This window comes from Lepidochelys kempii, chromosome 14 (assembly GCF_965140265.1).
Source record: "Lepidochelys kempii isolate rLepKem1 chromosome 14, rLepKem1.hap2, whole genome shotgun sequence".
NCBI classification, from domain to species: Eukaryota; Metazoa; Chordata; order Testudines; family Cheloniidae; genus Lepidochelys; species Lepidochelys kempii.
This window is the reverse complement of record NC_133269.1, coordinates 11,251,125-11,271,596: the sequence shown is the minus strand read 5'-3', so window position 1 is coordinate 11,271,596 and position 20,472 is coordinate 11,251,125.

Genomic DNA, 20,472 nt, shown 5'->3' with positions numbered 1-20,472 from the left:
AGCCTTTAAGCGCATGCTAAAGCTTTTAAACAGATGCGTAAGTACTTTCCTGAATAGGGATGGATGTAAGCACATGCTTAACTGTTTTTTCTGAATCAGGACTAATTACTAAATAATGGTGTACCACTGTGTTTGAACCCTGGCAATCCCCAGGTATATTACAAAGGCACGAAGACATCATTTAGATACTAGAGCTAGTAAAAAAGTAGGGGATTTCATCAAAAATTCATAAAATTTTGACTAGCTCTATTAGCTATAAGTACAGCAAACAAACAGGATGAAATCCCAGCCCCTTTGAAATCAGTGGGTGTTTTGGCGTTAACTTCAAAGGAGCCAGGATTTCAACCTCAGTGGGTATCTACTATATAAAACAGTAGTGAAAAGTTATAAAATGTAACTGATAGAAACTCTCTGGGAATTTTAAACTCAGTTAAACAAATACATCCATGTGATGAGGGAGTTTGCCAAAGGCTATAATCCTCAAGAGTACTCTGGTAGCTTTCAGTGGCTTTAATTTTTGAGATCATTCATTTTAATTTATAATCATATATCCATTTTCACGTGAGTTCTGCTGCAGTAGTTTCAAAAGGGAAACAGCTACCTCTATAATTATTGTCATCTATTAAGAAATATCCTTCTGGCTTCAGGAGTTTGTCTGCCTATATTTTTGTGTATGTAACGTATAGGTGACCATATATATTGACTTCAACAGAGCTATGCCAGTTTACATCAGTGAGACTCTAGCACTGTATTCAGAGCTATCAGATTTGGACACCCCAGGAACTTCCTGTTTCAGGTTTCTCTCCCCTGCAGTACTTCTGTTTTTCTGTTTGGTCACGGAGTGTAGCACTATGGTTATACTGACTAGAATTTCATTTCTGAAGTACTATGCACCACTGATGGGAATTGAAGGGCATTACTCTGCCAGCAGGCTGAACACACCAAAGCAGAGAAGGGCTGTGTATGTACTGGGGAAGCTGCCCTGGAAGGAAGCTGTACAAAGCATGGATGGAAGTTAGAGAGGAAGGGAAGAGTGGCAACTCAGGAATGAAGATAAGGACTAGAGACACACAAGATATTTCAAAAAGGTTTAGGTGAAAGGATCCTATAATCTTCTTCAGTGCCATAGGCAAAGCAGCATCTCTATGATCTGAAGGTCCTATGGGTATGCATTATATTACATGTCACAGTATATTGTCATCAGGACTTAATGCAACTAAACATCAGTGTGTAGGCATGCTGGGGAAAGTTAAAGACAAAGTGAAATCTTTGATCAGAAATTTTCCATAGTTTCCATTTCCATAGTGTCAGACTAGGGTCTAATTCCATGTATTTATCAGACACAGACATTATCCATTTGTAACAATGAAAAGACATTGCAATATGTGTGTAAATATTTTATATATTTGACTGTATCCCTGTATTTTATACTTTGTCTTTTTCATTAAAATCTTAGAGGGAGGTACTGTGTCTTTATGTAATAATAATAGTGATACCAAGTTCTGTAGCACTTTCCATTCACAGTTCTCAAAGCACTTTACAAAGGATGCAAGCATTGGTGCTCAAGTCATGCCAGAACACATTTCTGGCCCTTGTTTTTAGAAGGCAAAATGGCATTCCTGGCTTCTGCTGATCTTGCCGGCTGGATAGCATCCTCCAAGCCAGCCTATGCTGGTGCCAGGCTCAGGCGGGGGTCTCAACAGCAGGCCAGCACAGGAGGAATTGGGGACACCTCACCCAGGACCAGACAGGGTAGCACAGAGGCTGGAACCACCAGAGCTGGGTGGTGTTGGGAGCAGATAGTTGGGCCATCCAGACAACAGAGCGCTCTCACATGGAGCAGGAGTCAGCTACAGGTAGTAGGGAGGCAGGGATGGGATGGATTCTGCAGACAGTCACACTCTAAACCCCTGGCCCTTCCCCAGCTCCGTCACTGCCCCGTCTTCTTTCCATCTCCCCCCCTACTCCACCCCTCATGCCCTCTGCTCCCTCCCATGGCATCCCACTACCCTGTGTTCCAGCATTCCTTTTTTTAGGACTCTAGCACTGGTATGTATTGGTTTCCCCATTTTTACATGTGAAGAAATGGACACAAAGGGCAGTGAAGTGACTTTGCCAAGCTCCCACAGCAGGTCAGTCAGTGATAGGAATAAATAAAGGAAGAAAACAGGAACAAAACCCAGGTATCCAGGAAGAGTCCCAGCTTCACCCTCCATCCACTGAGACATACGTTTGTCCAGCACTTAGCTAAAAGGGGTCTTGGTTACGATTGAGTGCTCTACCTACTACTTCACTATATATATTAGAGGTGGCAGAAGTTTTCTCAATTTTTTTATTTTTGCCAATGAACATTTTCATTTGATATTTTGTTTTGTAAAACATTTTGATGATTTTTTTGGTAAAATCTTATTCCTGTGTTTTTGATCAATAATAATGAGCTCATCTGTCATATTTCCGGGCAGTCTAATCTGTCCTGTGCTCGTGCTTTCTTTGGATTTGCTGAGCTGCTGTGGCATAAAATGGGAAAAACTTACTCATTGACCTATTCAAATATAGCTTCAGTGTTGAAATTTGACAGTAAAATGTTGAAAAATACCTAAGTGACTTATTTCAGAGTAGCAGCCGTGTTAGTCTGTAACTGGGAGTGGTTGAGTCATTATACTAAGTAAAACTATTTCCCCTTGTTTATTTCCCCCCCCCCCCCCCGGCACTGTTCCTCAGACGTTCTTGTTAACTCCTGGAAATGTGCTGGAAATGGCCCACCTTGATTATCACTTCAAAAGGTTTTCTCTCCCCCCCCCACCCCACTCTCCTGCTGGTAAGAGCTCATCTTAAGTGATCACTCTCCTTACAATGTGTATCTTTTCATGGTCTGTGTGTATATAAATCTCCTCACTGTATTTTCCATTTTATGCATCCGATGAAGTGAGCTGTAGCTCACGAAAGCTTATGCTCAAATAAATTGGTTAGTCTCTAAAGTGCCACAAGTCCTCCTTTTCTTCTTTCTAAGTGACTTAAGAGCCGAAGATCCATTTTTTTCCCAGAGACCTTAGGTCATTTAGGCACACCTTAATGGCTCCTGAGGCCTTGTCTACACTACCGGGGTAAGTCAACCTAAAGTACACTACTCCAGCTATGTGAATAATGTAGCTGGAGTCTACATAGCTTCGGTCACCTTGCTACAGTGTCTTCACCGCACTGCCTCAATGGGAGATGCTCTCCCATCGACTTACCTTAGTCCTCTCGTTCCCGTGGAGTATCAAAGTCGACCGGAGAGCGCTCTGTGGACCCAATTTAGTGGGTCTTCACGAGACCTGCTAAATAGACACCTGCTGCATCAATCGTAGCAGTGTCAATCCATGGAAAGTGTAGACATGGCCTAAGTCACTTAGATGCTTTTGAAATGGGACTTAGGCTCATAAGTCACTAGGGAAATTTTGAAAATTCACCCTTAGTCTTTAGCAGGGATTTTCAAAAGAGCTCAAGGGAAGTAGGTGCCCAATTCCCATTCAATTCCAGTGGAACATGGGCATCTAACTCTGTTAGACTCCTTTACAAAACCCAGCCTTTATCTTTCAGTTTTTAAGGACACAGGCTTTAATATATTGCGGCACATTACCATTTTTTAAAGGAATCAATATGTTACTCTAAGTCGAGGCTAGAAAACATTTTATCCTATTATGTATGCAGACAGCGGTAAAATATATTTTGGGTATTTGAAGAATGTGTGAAATTTACCACTTAGGAGCAATAAAATATTGTAAGTCTTCCAGTCTATCTTTTGAGGTATGTGGTTCATTACAGTAGAGCAAAATGACACCTATTAGTTCTACATTATTCTGTGGTAACATGGGAGTTAATGCTTTTTGGAGGTCCTTATTTCCTGTGGAAATAATAGCTTCTGTTTGACAGCCAGCTTGGCATAGCTTTTAAAATCACACTCTCTTATCACTGAACCTCACCGACTTGCAGGAAGTAATGATGTTAGGTGAATGTTATAAAGGTTTGAGTGAATTTTTAAAGTGACAGATCTCTTCCTCCTTCCCTTAGCAGATTGGTGAGGTGGTTTGATGTACAATGAAATGTTGATTTCTCACAAGTCAACAGCTATAGAATGTCTTCATTTCCGGGTTTTCTTTTTTCTCATTATAAAAAATCCCTAGAAAACCTCTGACATTCGGGACTTTTTTAAGTTCTCCCTGAAGGTAAACTATGGCCATTATTTCTCAATACAATCAGACTTTCCGGAGTTCTTCCCCACAAATATCTATCTGATACCTGAAGGATTGAAAATGTGATGCTGTGGTGTCAATCAAACAATTGAAAACCCTTTTTTTCTGTGTCATAGGGATCATGCTGTGTCTTTGGGATCCCTAATGTAGAATTCTGTGCCCTTAGAGAGTTTCATTGTCTTCATGGCAGAATTGAAAATTATTCAGCAAGCTCTTCAAATCAAGGAATCTGTTCTGTGAGGCATCAGGCACACCTTTAGGTGCAGGATAAATACTAAAGTACTGTAGTGATTTGGACGAATGCTGTATACTACTGTAGTACTCTCTTGTGAGAATGATGGCCCAATGGTTATGGTGCTAGCCTGGACTGGGAGACCCAGATTCAATTCTTTGCTCTGTCATAGGCTTCCATTGTAGTCTTGGGTGGGAGAGTGTCCCTCTGTACCTCAGTTCCCCATCCATAAAATGGATTCCCTATCAAACAAGGGTGCTGTGAGGATAAATGCATTGAAGATTGTGAGGTGATCCTATGTTATGGTAAGTACCATAAATGGATATAAGGTTATTTCTTTGTTGGTAGAAGTCCCTTTAATGTCATTACCAAAGGACCCAGTAGTTTTCTGATGGGCTGCGACAAATGGCTTAATCTGCAGCAAGGGAGATTTAGGTTAGATACTAGGAAAAGCTTTCTAACTATCAGGATAGTTAAGCTTTGGAATAGGTTACCAAGGGAGGTTGTGGAATCCCCATCGTTGAAGGTTTTAAAGAATGGGTTAGACCAGTGGTTCCCAAACTTGTTCCACCGCTTGTGTAGGGAAAGCCCCTGGTGAGCTGGGCTGGTTTGTTTACCTGCCGCATCCGCAGGTTTGGCCGATTGCAGCTCCCAGGGGCTGCGGTTCGCTGCTCCAGGCCAATGGGAGCTGTGGGAAGCGGTGTGGGCCGAGGGACATGCTGGCCTACACTTCCAGCAGCTCCCATTGGCCTGGAGCAGCGAACTGCAGCCACTGGGAGCTGCGATCGTCTGAATCTGCAGATGTGGGAGGTAAACAAACCAGCCTGGCCCGGCAGAGGCTTTCCCTGCACAAGCGGCGGAACAAGTTTGGGAACCACTGGGTTAGACAAACATTTGTCAGGGATGGTCTTGATTTACTTGGCCCAGCTGGCTGAACTAGAGGACCTCTCCTGTAGAGGACCCTTACAACTCGACCTTTCTATGACTCTATGGCAAAAATATCTAGCGAATCATATCACTAGAAAATAAGATACAATGAAGAAGTTTTGTCAGCAACTGAATCGTTTTTTGTCTGTAACGTCCCATATCTAAGATTGCAGATATAAAAGTGATATCTGCTGCTGTGCATATTCTGCTTGAACTAGCATGACATCTTTTTTCGCATTATTGATAGACATGGATGCCAGGACATAGACAAGATTGGTTGAGGCAGCGGTGGTAAATGATATTGTAATAGCAATTCTAATAGAACTTTTAGCAGTTCTTAGCCTGTTAACAAGAATAACTACCATTCAATGGAGAGGTGAAAAGTGGTGGAATGTATGTCTCCTATCAAAGGAGCTTTGTCATCACTAGAATTTCAAAAGGAGCCGTTTCATTAGTTTACATCTTGTATTGGGAGTTTTATCTCTCTCTCAAACACACACGCACACACACACCAAAAAAAATCAGAGCCAGAGGGCTCTCCAAATGCAATGGTACAGTATTTTTGTATTGACAACAAAAGCCAGTTTGCACCACAGTTCATCAACAGAGCACAATGATGTATCATCCTTCTTTCTTCCCTGCAGTCCATAGTGAGAACAATGTTTAAATGCAACATTATCAACTTGAGACAAACCCAAATGTTGCTATCTCTTGGATGTTGATTTGCCTATTGTCATTGCTGAGGATTTAGACAATGTTGTCATTAGCAAGTTTGCAGATGACACTAAACTGGGAGGAGAGGTAGATATGCTGGAGGGTAGGAGTAGGATACAGAGGGCCCTAGACAAATTAGAGGATTGGGCCGAAGGAAATCTGATGAGGTTCAACAAGGACAAGTGCAGAGTCCTGCACTTAGGATGGAAGAATCCCATGCGCCGCTACAGACTAGGCTCGGCAGCAGTTCTGCAGAAAAGGACCTAGGGGCTACAGTGGACGAGAAGCTGGATATGAGTCAACCGTGTGCCCTTGTTGCCAAGAAGGCAAATGGCATTTTGGGCTGTATAAGTAGGGGCATTGCCAGCAGACAGAGGGATGTGATCATTCCTCTCTATTCGACATTGGTGAGGCCTCATCTGGAGTACTGTGTCCAGTTTTGGGCCCCACGCCACAAGAAGGATGTGGAAAAATTGGAAAGCGTCTAGCGGAGGGCAAGAAAAATTGTTAGGGGACTGGAACACATGAGTTATGAGGAGAGGCTGTGGGAACTGGGATTGTTTAGTCTGCGGAAGAGAAGAACGAGGGGGGATTTGATAGCTGCTTTCAACTACCTTAAAGGGGGTTCCAAAGAGGATGGATCTAGACTGTTCTCAGTGGTAGCAGATGACAGAACAAGGACTAATAGTCTCAAGTTGCAGTGGGGGAGGTTTAGGTTGGATATTAGGAAAAACTTTTTCACTAGGAGGGTGGTGAAACACTGGAATGCATTACCTAGGGAGGTGGTGGAATCTCCTTCCTTAGAGGTTTTTAAGGTCAGGCTTGAGAAAGCCCTGGCTGGGATGATTTAGTTGGGGATTGGTCCTGCTTTGAGCAGGGGGTTGGACTAGATGACCTCCTGAGGTCCCTTCCAACCCTGATATTCTATGATTCTATGATCTACAGCTTGAGAAAGTAAGGATAAGAGAACAACTGAGGAAATTCAAACCCACTTGAAGTTCAGACTTTGAAATTAATTCCTGGAAACAAAAAGTCAGACAATTCTGGTAGTGTGTGAATTCACATTTTTTTTCTATTTTTATTTATTTATTTAACAATCACATAGTAATAGCACCTCAAGGTCTCAGCCAACAGTCTCATTGTGCTAGCTAGACAGTAAAAGACAGACCCTACCCCCAAAAATGTACAATCAAAAAGACAAGACATAACAGGAAGATGAGACAAAATGTGGATGGGGGAGGATTCGGAGACAATGTTTGTGAGATGCTAGAAGTATAATTATGGGTGCCGAATGAATCCAACTGATAGACCATGTAAAAGGCCCTATGTCAGATTTTAGTTGTGGGGGCCCACGAGAGAGGGCTGAATTTCGCCTTAAAAGGATGTCTCAATGAAGAAACAAAATACTGGTGAGCATGTTTTGTTTGGTCAAAAGGCTCCCATGGAGCTCCCAGAAAAAAACTTCTTAATGTGGTAGGCCAGTGATCCAGGCCACAGTAAACAAATATCTAAACTGATTCTGAAGGCTTCTCAAAGATAAATAATGTGTTAATTGAAAACCCTCGAGCCCATTGCACGAGGTTGTTAAAGCAAATTGACTGACCTGTGGCTTTATGTCCTTTTCCTTTCCCTTTCAAGCTAGTCCTACCAAATGCTGGACCTCCTTGCTTTCTGTTCCTTTGCTTCCTTTCTCTTTGGGGGGGAATTAATTCCCCCAGACCTGAGAAAAGGAATGTGAAGGAAAAGAAACGCAGCACATTAAAAGGACACCACAAAGGGATTTTAAATTTTTTATAAAATCATTCCCCCTCAGCGTCCGAGTGAAGGAAAGAAAAGGGCGAGTATGTGAGGGATATTGACAGAGCTGAGCAAAATGTTCACAGTTCCTCAGAGTCATGGGTGTCATGCTTGGCTTCACCACAGACTTGTAGCATGTTCACTGAAAGGCATCCTCAGGGTTCATGTAACTCTCAAGTGAGGCTGGGCTCAGGCCTTGTCCACTCATAAATTTATACCAATATAGTTAAACCAGTGCAAGGCCCTGTGGCCCTGGGGAAAAAATTCAATTTTTAAAACCTGTTAATTAACATCTATTAAAATCCTAGGGTGAAATACAGGTTTCATTGGAGACATTAGCAAAACTTTTTTTGATTTCAATGGGCCAGGTTTTCGTCCTTAGTGTAGAAAAGGAGGTTGTATTTTTAATGTGTGATGGCCAGTCAAGGTAAACCCTAGGAAGGACCGTAGGGGTTTCTCAACTAGGTAATGACTACAGTTTCACTGCAAAAAAGAGGTGTGTTTTTTACACTGAGATAACTAACTTGAGATGTACATTCATAGCAGAGCTAAGACACAAGTAATTTGTACCTGGATGTAGCTAGTTGAGGTCAATCCCTATTACACCCCCCACCCGCCGCCCCGGATTGACCTTGGCTAGCTACATTGAGGTACAAACAACAGTGTTTAACAGTGTAATGTCAAAACTATATCTTTTCTACAGTAGGGTTTCAACATGTGTTAATACATGCTCGCTAATATGTATTAATAAACATCTGTTCTCCTCGTGTGACCTTTGGGGACACTTTATTTCAGCTTGTTTTGGTTAAGCTTAAACTTCTCCCCATTGACTTTAAGCTAAATCAAAATAAGCCTGGTGTCACTGTATCCCCCCTCTGCGGTTCAGTAAGGGCACCCACTCTAGGCTCCCAACTCTATTTCCTCATTTGGGTGGAGACACCCCTCTCCCTCCGGACTGGGATATTTCAAGGCTTCACTGTTCCCTACACTATGAATTCCAGAACAAAGAGAGTGCCTAAGGAGGTCTGCTCAGCTTTTCTCCTCAGAGTCCATAAACAGCATAAATGCCACAATTATAAGTTCCCACACTGCACTTTCTAAGTAACTACATTTATTCTTAACAAAACAACATTACAGAAAAGACATAAATTGAAATAATAAAAGAACCTACATACATGCTTGTAAGCTTACCAGAAATCACATCCAGCAAGACCTCTGGTCAGTGAACAGTCCTTCAAATCCCACCCAAGGGTTTTTTCTCTGGTTACAAGTTTGTAACAGCTGTTAGATCAGAACAAGCACACCTATGAAAATGAGTCACTTTTATCCAGTTTGAGCTTCTGACCTTGACCTTATGTAACAAGTGATCAGCAGACGATGGGTTTCTCCTTAGGGCACAGCTTCAAAAGGATGGGTCTGGAAGTGGGTAGTTTGCATTCTTCTCCTCCCAAGTTTTTCCTAGGAAACCCACCCAACTAAAAGCTCAGTCTTGACTGGCCCATTGTTTTAAGAGTCCTTTGTAGCTCATAACACTTTCTGTGGTCTACATTAGTACTGTCTCCCCCTTAAAAATGTTACATACAGTCCCACACGAATACATAAACATTTTCTGTTTTTGATACAATGAACTTCTAAAATACTTAAACTTACTTCAATAAGATTTGTCCAGGATATTACAGGAAATTGCCATATCTGTTGCACCTGGTTTAAACGAAAGTAGGAATGTCCACAAAGTCTCTTACACCAGTTTAACTAAAACAACACCCAACAACACTCAGAATGGTGCAATTCTTTGTATAGATGAGCCCTCAGTGTGATTCAGTTTATGGGTTTGCATCAGAGTCATGCAAACTTGCATGAGTTTGTGAGGTGTCAGTTTTCACCCACAAGGCTCTTCTTTGTCTCATTTTGAGAATTTTTTTTTATTAAAATGACCCAGACTTAGGGAGAAGCACAAACCCATCTGGGCTGAAACCAAAGAAAAAATTTACATGAGCTCACTTTTAGAGAGAGCACCGAGTTTTGCACAGCTCTAAGCTAGTGACAAAAACACAGAGTGGTTATTGCTTTGTGCATGGAATAAGGCCTACTTTCAATAGAGGTCTACAGTTACAGCAGGACAAATAACGGGTCTTTCAGTTCACTATAATTCTGGGCAGGGGGAAGTTTGGGTTGAACTGCAAACAAAACTTTTCAAATCTTTTGGTGAATCAAAAAGTCAAAAAAAAAATTCAAGTCGGGTCCTATGAAGGTCCATGAGTCTGCCGATTTGCCTTCTCTTCCTTTCCCCCTTCTTCCCACATATACACATGGGTAGGGAATGAACTGTAACTTACAAGAGATGGAGCATTAAATTACTTAAGAAGGTCATTTACTCAAGTGTGACAATATCATATTTTCTGAATACCCAACGTTCATAGACAGAGCTATTTCAGGAGCAGGTGAAGCGTTTATCTTAGCTGATGATTTTGGAACGGGGAAGAAGGGAAATTTATCTACAAGAGTTATCACACGGAGCCCACCCGCACCCTCGCAGAATGCAAGGAGGGTTTTGGTTTAATTTAAAATCCCAGATTCTCTGCTAAATTTTATTTCCCTTTTCAGTTGTTTGCAGCTTAATCTCAGTTTGGTGGAGTAGGGGGAATAAGAAGCAGCTGGGTTCAGTAGATCCCATTCTGAGTCACATGAAGCCCCCTTTTACTGCCACTTAAAGGCTTCTTGAAGCTACTTTGTGGCTACTTAGGCCTTCATGGGGGTGGAAATGGCTCCCCAAGCATGACCTTTGACCAAAGAGATGGAGTATGGAACTGCACTGACCAGACTCCAGCCCCCAGTTTAGCGGATATGTTTGGGATGAGCCAGGGAGCAGATGTGTCTGGAGTGCACTGAGCTGTAGTTATTCTCCACTTCTCAGGACCCACAGAGGACCACTGGAAGCAAAGCATAAACTAAAGACACTTAAGGGCGGGGGGGAGTGAGACAAACTAGACATCCCCAAAATACAAGGAGTGCAAAAGTGACTTAACGTTGCCTTCCTGCCCTCTTCATTACTAGAAGAGCTGGTTGGAAAATGAATTTTCTGTCCCACGGAAAATGTTGAGATTTTGATTTTTTACTCCAAAATTGGGACAGAAATCCAAAGTTTTTCTAAAATAAAATTCCAGAAAATAATTTGTTTCAGGTCAATTGAAATTTAAATAAAACATTCTGAATTTATTAAAATGAAATGGTTCAATCATGTATTATTTTTATTTTTGTAAATGTAAAATGAAGCACATTTTGAAACTTATTTTGAAATGGAAAATAGACATTTTCTGTTCCAAAAAAATTTCAGGAAAACTGATACAATTTTGTGAAAAAATTTAGTTTAATCTAAATAGAATTTTCAATAGAAAACTTTTTGATGACACTTTTTCAATCGGCTCTTTAGTGTAGTCCCCTGAAGGCAGGAACAGACGAACTGAGAAAATCTAGCCATTAAATCGCTACCTAGGAGCCCCCACAGAGAAAAATTAATTGAAACGAGAGTATAATTTATAATAATCCATTTGGCAGCACACGTCAATTTTTTTCCTTTTTATGTGGGATTTGATCTTATACATGCTGTGTAGGATTATCATGATTAAATGGTTACTAACTAAGATCAAAGTTGTTAACTTTTATCTTTTCAAAACTATAGGGCTGGTAAACTGATAGGATGGAAATATATACCCTTAATAGTGAGGTAATCTGTAATCTGGCAACCATTTCATGTTATATTATAGCAATTCATAGTGGAATTTTATTTTTGTTACCGATGAACGTCATACCACAGATGTGACACAGGAAACATGATAGCACTCATTCATACCATGTTTAAATGACTTCAATCCACAGAGACAGATGGAATTATTTAATGATTATTAAATTTCAGAAAGGAAAAGAATGACATCTTCTGTATGAAATGTGCCTAACTAAAAGAGAATGCAGGGTACCTCTGGCCAAGTATGACTTAGAAATATGGCATATGCAGGGCTGTATGTGTATAATATCTTATCTTTGCCTGCAAAAAATCAGTGTTTTTTCAGACTCAATAGTCCATGCTAAAATCATGTCAACAGTGAAATACAGGCAAATAGCGGGCCTATAGTTGCTGGGAAAAGAGAATTTTGGCACAGGACATAGGGGCAAAATTTATGAAAAGTGCCATGGGAGTCTTTAATGTTCATTTAGACCAGACAGAACCTCACTTTATCCTTTTTTTTTTTTTTTTTTTTTAAGTTTCATCCAAATGTCCCCATATACATTGTATGGAACTCAACATATTTACTCTAGAAAGTTCAACCACTGAGATAATCCTGCTGGCATTTAAACCTCTGAATTCAAGGGAGTCTTGTTATTTCAAATCTTGGCCCAAATCCCAATATATTGATCATTAAACCATCTCCTCCCCCACTAGCAGGCAGTGATTGCTCAGGGAAGTTGTCCATAGGAAGATGGAGCATTTGAGGCAAATTAAGCCTATGAGGAACACAGCAAAGAACCCTGCAACCTGAAGTTGGTGCACATGGAGGGGGCTGAGCATCTTACTGGATTGGGTCTAAAGGCCAGAGTCTCTCCTCATTTATATCATCTTATATCAGTCATGACTGGGAATAGAACCTGTGACTTTCAGAGCTATAAGACTGAGCCTCTACAGCTTGAGACAAAAGAGAAGCTTTTCCAACCAGAGCTGGAGCCTCCCATACCCTCCAGGGACTGGGTGCAGAATGTGATGGATAATGCACACTGAGTGGGTTACATAAGTCCTGAAAAAAGAGAGTGCTCTGGTGCCTTAAAGACAGTGAAGGTTAACAAGCATGATAGAGGGTCCAAGCATGGCAAACAAATCCAGCTTACGATTTATTTTAACTTAATACTTTACAATTTGCATTTATTTTTATGGTCCAAAACCCAGAATCTCTTTGATTAAATGGATCCCTTTTCTGAATTAAAGTAAGTAAGAAAACATTTTTAAAATATTTTCTTGTGCTTTGTCTGAGTAGCTTTATTTGTTCCAAACTGAAGGTGTTTCTTCTTTCTTGAGAGGTGAAGAATCTCAGGTTAGTTCACACAAAAATTCACTGTGTAGTGCACAGCAAGGTAGACGAAAGAGTGAATTATGACTAAGAAAGTGATGGATTGAGCCCTAAATAATTGAAGGAGTGTGTGTCTTCATGTGTGTAATAGAATAGGCTGGACTGGGAAACAAGTTGTGGGGGGGAACCAAATTTATTTTAATGGGTTCTCTATTTTCTCTTGTCAAAGCAACATTGATTGAAGAACCTTAGTGTGCTATTTTCAAAGGCAGTCTATTCCCCCTCATGTGTGCGCCTGTGTATAACGTAAAGCTAAACTGTGTATATTGTGACAAAGTTCCTCCCCTGCCTCGGTGGGTCCTACGCTTATTGGCGGATTTGCTCGCCTCAGAGATTCCCAGCAGCCCTCAGTTTGGCCACTTTTGCTAGTGGCTCAAACCTGCCATCCACTCAGCTAACCTCATCACTGGCCAGCATGGGGGAAAATGGAGAACAATCCCCGCAGTCTCTGTGTCCCACCTAGTGGGTCGGGAACAGGCCAGATCCCTTTCCAATTTAGACCTTCCCTTCTGCTGTTTCTCACAGACCAGGTCAACTCCTCCTGCGTCCGATCAGGAGTTGGAGGGTGGGGGGAACCCGGGCCCACCCTCTACACTGGGTTCCAGACCAGGGCCCTATGGATAGCAGCTGCCCACAATGTTCCCTGTATCAGCTGCGTGACAGCTACAACTCCCTGGGCTACTTCCCCATGGCCTTCCCCCCAACACTTTCTTTATCCTCCCTACAGGATCTTCCTCCTGAAGCCTGATCACACTTGAACTCTTCAGTCCTCCAGCAGTATACCTTCTCACTCCCTGCTCCTGGTACACACTCCTACTAACTGCTGGGAGGTCCTTTTTAAACCAGGTGTCCTGATTAGCCTGCCTGCCATAATTGAATCTAGAAAGTTCTTAATTGGCTCCAGGTGTCTTGATTAGCTTGCCTGTCTTAATTGGTTCTAGCAGGTTCCTGATTGCGCTAGGGCAGCCCCTGTTCCGGTCACTCAGGGACCAGAAAACTGTTCATCCAGTGGCCAGTATATATTTGCCTTCTACCAGACTCCTGTATCCCACTGGTCTGGGTCTGTCACAATATATAGTTGTATACAGATATGTGTATGTTTAATTTTGTTTATTCCATTATGTCTATATGTAAAAAGACACCTCTCCATGCCGCTAGGTGCCATAACATCATTAATAATGCAATCAAATCCCAGCAGCATTTAAAGTCATTTCACAGGAACTCAGCCAGTCAGATGTAGGCAACTATATACTCTTCCTTCCCTCTCCCCATGTCATGGGAAACATATCTCCATAAATCCAATCAAACAGAGGTCTTGCAGCGTGCCTGGAAGGTGGTTTGGTTTTTGTTTTCGTTTTTTAAAAAAGAGGGCCCATTTCAAGCTTTGGGCATCAGTGACAAAAATCTTTAATAAGTCGGTGGCAGCCCAGGGAATAGAACGCAGATTGCTGGTAGTTGTTCACATAAATGATTGTACCAAGTCAGCGAACTAAGCCAGAAAAGGGTAAATAACGTGACTTTTTTGAAAGCATTAATCGTGCCCACTGTTGAGCACTCTTGAACAGTAATATAATTTTTTTCCCCTTTCTGTTAATAAATAATTGAACAGAAAGGCTCTACACAGGCAAGTTTTTGCAGCATCCAGAACTGCGGACAAGGAGCACTCAGCTATTGATTTTGATTCCAGGCTCCCATCAAGCTCCTTGCTCTACTGTATCTCTGTTCATTATAACCAAGCCAGTCTTACAGTATTTCAACAATCATAGAATCATAGATCTTTTCCCTTGAACAGTGCACGCACTTTCTTTTGTGTTTGTTCCATATAGCTTGTTGAAGTCCCATCTCATTAGTCCACTGCCATAGGCTAATAGGCTGCAAAATTTCAAACATAATAATACAAGCAGAAGCTGTAAAGGGGGCGCACACCGTTCTGTGGAGATCATTCTCCTGGGCTCTTCTAATTCCCCAACAAATCCTTAGCTGAAGGGGCTTAAACACAACAGCAATAGAAAGTCTAGTTTAGCAAATACAAGAGTAAATAAAGTACTTATCCTCTTGAGACTGTTGTAATGTCTATGGGCCAGTGCTGGGCGGTCTATGGGCATGTCCCATGAATCTGACAGTTGACTGACCTGCAAAACGAGTGGAGTGATCTGTTAGAGAGACAGAGCCTTTGTACCAGTAGCCATAGGCGTCTGAAGGAACAATGCCCCGCTTAGTTTTTCCATTAAGGGGTGGCGGATGGGACTGTGGCCATATGTTGATAACAACACTAGAACTTGTTTGTTTGGTAATAATTCAGTCTCTGTAACAGGATAACCGATTGACCCTGGGGACTTGTATTTCATCCTGGGGATCGAAACATTTTTAAACATTTGGTATTAATACTGTTATTTTCCTGGAACTCCCTTGTAGTTGAATCATTAAAATATCATAGTAAGTATTAATATTAAGAAGAAGAATACACAGCATGGCTAAAATAAAATGCAGTTCCTAGTGTAAAAAATGGGAAATGACTGCATAGGAAGGAGTACTGCAGAAAAGAATCTGGGGGTTACTGTGGATCACAAATTAAATATGAGTCAACAATGGAACACTGTCACAAGAAAAGCGAGCAACATTCTGGGATCTATTAGCAGGGATGTTGTAAGCAAGACAGGAGAAGTAATTCTTCCACTCTACTCTGTGCTGATAAGGCATCAGCTGGAGTACTGTGTCCAGTTCTGGACACCATTCTTTGGGGAAGATGTGGGCAAACTGGAGACAGTCCAGAAAAGGGCAACAAAAATTATTTCAGGCCTAGAAAACATGACCTCTGAGGAAACATTGAAAAATTGAATTTATTTTTTCCAGAAAAGAGAGGACTGATGGGGGACATAAAACTTCAGCTACATAAAAGTTTGTTATAAAGAGGAGAGTGACAAATTGTTCTTAATAACTGAGGACAGGAAAGGAATAATGGGTTTAAATTGCAGCCAGGGAGATTTAGGTTAGACTAGTAAAATCTTCATGACTGTCAGGGTCGTTAAGCACTGGAACAAATTACCTAGGGATGTTGTGGAATCCCCACCACTGGAGGGCTTTCAGAACAGGTAAAACAAATACTTGTCACAGATGGTCTAATACTTAGCCCTGCTTCAGTGCAGGGAACAGGACTCAATGACGTACCTAGGTCCCTTCCATTGCTACACTTCTATGGGTTGATGATGTGGCCTGCTTGCCCTATCAGTAGGATCTGGGATTAATTCTCCTGTAGTTTCACATTCTGAATATCTGTACTCCAGGAGCTTTAACATTCCATCTGTCCTGGAGCCCCAGGACAGCCCCAGGACTGTATGTCACTACAGACAGCAAGAGGGTATGGTGAAGCCTATGAGCAAAAGGAGCATTAACGCTGAGGTTTAAAAGTCCAGTCGGTAAATGAACCATCTATCCTGAAGTGCGATTAGCAGTCGGAAGAAGATACTCCAAGCAGCAGAAACACCCTCACTAACTAAATGGACTGTCGCATCATTTAACTTTTTTATTGCTGGCAGCAATCACTCAGTCAGAGACTGTAAGGGAGAAACAAGGGGAGAGGGGTGGAAATAGCAGGTTGCTGATAACTGAAATGATGCTTCTTAGGTTATTGTTGTTCCTGCATCCTGAGGGTTGAAAGGCCAACATCAAAATATTATGGCTTTCAGAATGTCATAATTATAGTATCTTGACTCATGCTTGTCTTCACTCTGTGCCTCTGCCTTTGTCTTTCTATTCATCTCTTTAATGTACTATAATTATGTCTTCAGCGTGAATCAATTATCTCACAATAGGGAAACAAATTACCATCATTATCTCCGATTATTCTTTAACTTTTCTTTGATCCTTTTTTTTTTCCTCCTAGGGACAAAAAATGCAGTTCTCATTCAGCATGTCTTTGCTGTTCTTTGCATTGTTCATATGTTCAGCAGTAAATCATCTGTCAGCTGTGGAACTGTACTTCCCTTTACTGTTATTCCCTAGTTCTGCTTATCGTTAGACTCATTGCCTTCTGTATATTCAAATGAGTTTATTAGAAATGCAGATCTCCAATAAGACTGAAGTTCAGAAGGATATAGTGTCCTTTTTATCTCTTACCTTCCCAACCAAAGTACTTATGGCAAAGTAACACATGCAATCTCCATAAGAATAACATTAGTAACTGCTGGAGTTATTAGTCTGTTGTGCCAGTAATCCACAGGTCAAAGCTCCCTAAATCTATGCTAATGTGAATAGCTAATAGTTCCTTTTGTTCCAATGATTCATGAATTGCCAAATTACTTCATATCCTTCCATCACTAATATAAATATACGTAATGAAATTCACATTATTTAAAAATTATACTAAACTAACATGAACAGTTAGATTTAAGGTGACTAAAGCAAAGAAACTCAGAGTTTGAACTTCCAGTGCTTCCTTTACTTGCCCCATTGAATATTACATAGAAATCACTTTGGACACTATCTACAATAGCAAACACCCAATCTTGCATTCCTTTGTGTATCCAAAAGTGAGGTTCAGGCCCCTAAAGGCTAATCCTGCTAGACTTATCCCCCTAAGTCTTCAGCTGTAATCAGTGGGGCTATTTGCATGAGCTGGATTTAGCTCATTGTGTGGGAAAGCTGTAAGAAAAGGCTTTCCTGTGGCATATTCGTACTTTCCATTCAGGTCCTGCCTGGAAGCCATGAGTGAAGCCAGGTAGCCAAGCCTTGCAAAATGACTAGTTTGAATTTGGTACTCAATTTCTTTTGAATCACTCAGCCCCATGTCGTAAGAACATAAGAGCTGCCATAATGGGTCAGACCATGGTCCATCTTGTCTAGTATCCTGTCTCTGTCAGTGGCCCCAGAACTTCAAGGGAAGTGTACCGAACAGGGAAATTATGGAACGATCCACCCATCTTCCACTCCCACTTCTGGTAGCCAATGGGGCAAGCATGGGGCCGTGGCCTTGTCCATCTTGGCTAATAGCCATTGATGGACCTATCCTCCATGAACTTATCCAAGTCATTTTTGAACCCAGTTATACTTTTGGCCATCACAATATCCCATGGCAACAAGTTACGCAGGTTAGTTGTGCATTGTGTGAAAAAAGTACATTTTTGAGATGGCACAACCAGAACTGGACTGAAAATCTGGCTTTTTCGTAACCGCAATTTCTACTAAAAAATGGTTTGTCATGGTAACTCTTGTGTAAATCAAGCCATTTATTTCTGAGTTCCTGTCTCGATTTTAGGAGGGACTCTTCTTGTTCTGATTACTTTACCTCCATTTCTCACTGCCTCTGCTCCGTCTTGATGTGCTAAAGCAGTGGTTTTCAAACTTTTTTTCTGGCTACCCAGTTGAAGAAAATTGTTGATGCCCACAACCCAATGGAGCTGGGGATGAGGGTTTTGGGGTATGGGAAGGGCTCAAGGCTGGGGCAGAGGGTTGGGGTGCAGGGGTGAGGGCTGTGTGGTGGGGCCAGGAATGAGGGGTTCCGGGTGTGGGAGGGGGCTCTGGGCTGGAGCAGTGGGTTGGGGTGTGGGAGGGGGTCAGGACTCTGGGCTGGGGGTGCAGGCTCTGGGGTGGGGCCAGGGATGAGGAGTTTGGGGTGCAGGAGGGTTTCAAGGTATGGGGGGGCTCAGGGCTGGGGCGGGGGGTTGCAGTGTGGGAGGGGGGTCAGGGCTCTGGGCTGGGGGTGCGGGCTCTGGGCTGGGGCCAGGGGATGAGGGGTTTGGGGTGCAGGAAGGGGCTCCAGGTTTTGTGGGGGCTCAGGGCTGGGGCAGGAGATTGGGGCATGGGGTTTGAGCATGGGCTTACCTTGGATGGCTCCCAGTCAGCAGCGCAGTGGGGGTGCTAGGGCGGGCTTCCTGCCTGTCCTGGCACTGTGGACTGCGCTGCACCCCGGAAGCAGCCAGCAGCAGGTCCAGCTCCTCGGAGGAGGCGCGCAAGTGGCTCCGCGCGGCTCTTGCCCGTAGGCACCGCCACCACCCCGTTTCCTCCCACCTAGAAGTCGTACCTGCTGCTGGCCACTTCCGGGGCACAGCGCATTGTCAGAACAGGTAGGGCTAGCCTGCCTTAGCCAGGCAGGGCCACCGATGGGACTTTTAACAGCCCAGCTGTGGTGCTGACCACAGCCTCCATGACCAAGAGCCTTCCATTCCACGACCCAGTACTGGGTCACGACTCGCAGTCTGAAAACCACTGTGCTAAAGAACTGAAATGCATGAGGAATACTTGCTTCGTTTTTACCTGCACACACACCTGATATTGCAGCTTGAAAATAATATCTGCCACGTCTGTGTCCAGTTAAAATGCTAAAGTGCTGGAGAAATGGGGCATAGAAATACTTAATTTGATAGCAAATGACATTTAGGAAATGATGTCTTAGAAAGTTATTCCCATTCTTACGCGGATCCCATTTTAGTTACCCGGGTGTGATAAATAAAAAATTGTGCATTGCTGGGAACCGTTTAAGAACTGGTGAAGTCAACAAGAGGCAACACATCCAGGTTGAACCAGATGGACAACAGTAGGCTTATCTTAACTATCTACATAGCTATGCTCAAAAGCCATTAAAACCCCAGAACTGAATGCAAAAGTCAATGCTGGGCTTTACTGTGAAGCACTTTATTGGCTTAGTGTAATGAGACATCAATTTTTAAAACTGAGACAAAACATACGATTTGGGGAAATTATTATTAATGGCCCATCAGTTCCCCCAGCCTCTCTATGCAGACCTCTTTCAGGGGACTACGTTTGAATTTGACACACAGTATGGCCACAGGGTTAAGTATGAGCACTGATGTTGGATTTAAGCTGTGATCAAAAGCTGTATGTTTTTACTTTTGAAAAAGTGGTGCTGGTGGTTTTTTTATTTGTATCGTGGTAGCACCTAGGAACTGCAGGCCTGGGCCAGGACCCCACTGTGCTAGGCACTGTACAAGCATAAAACAAACAAGGCAGCCCCCCCAAAAGCTTACAATGGAAGTATTAGAATGCCCTGTGCCTCATTGCTCCATCCCCTTTATCTAATTAGGTCATTTATTTATATCTTGTGGAAGTCACCATGCTTACAAATGAAGATTGTTACTATGTTCTAGCATGCTATTTTTCTGCCAGCCTATCCTGTTTGGCCATAGCCTTAAGGAGACTGTGTGGTCTAGTGGTTAGATCAAGGAGCCGGGAGTTCAGGTGCGTAGGTTCTAATCCCACCTCTGCCACTGACTGTGTGATCTTGGGCAAGCCATGTGGCCTCTGTGTGCCTAGGTTCCCCACCAGCAAAACGATGCTCCGATACAACAGCAATGGCGGTGCTTGAAATGGGTAACCACAGAATGGCTGTGATGTTGGAACTGAAGTTGCGAAGGAAATGTAGTTTGGGCTCTACACTGGGAGTTATAAGTGAGGTGGGCCAGGACCCAGGTCTCTGGATAGTGCTGTGGAGATCATT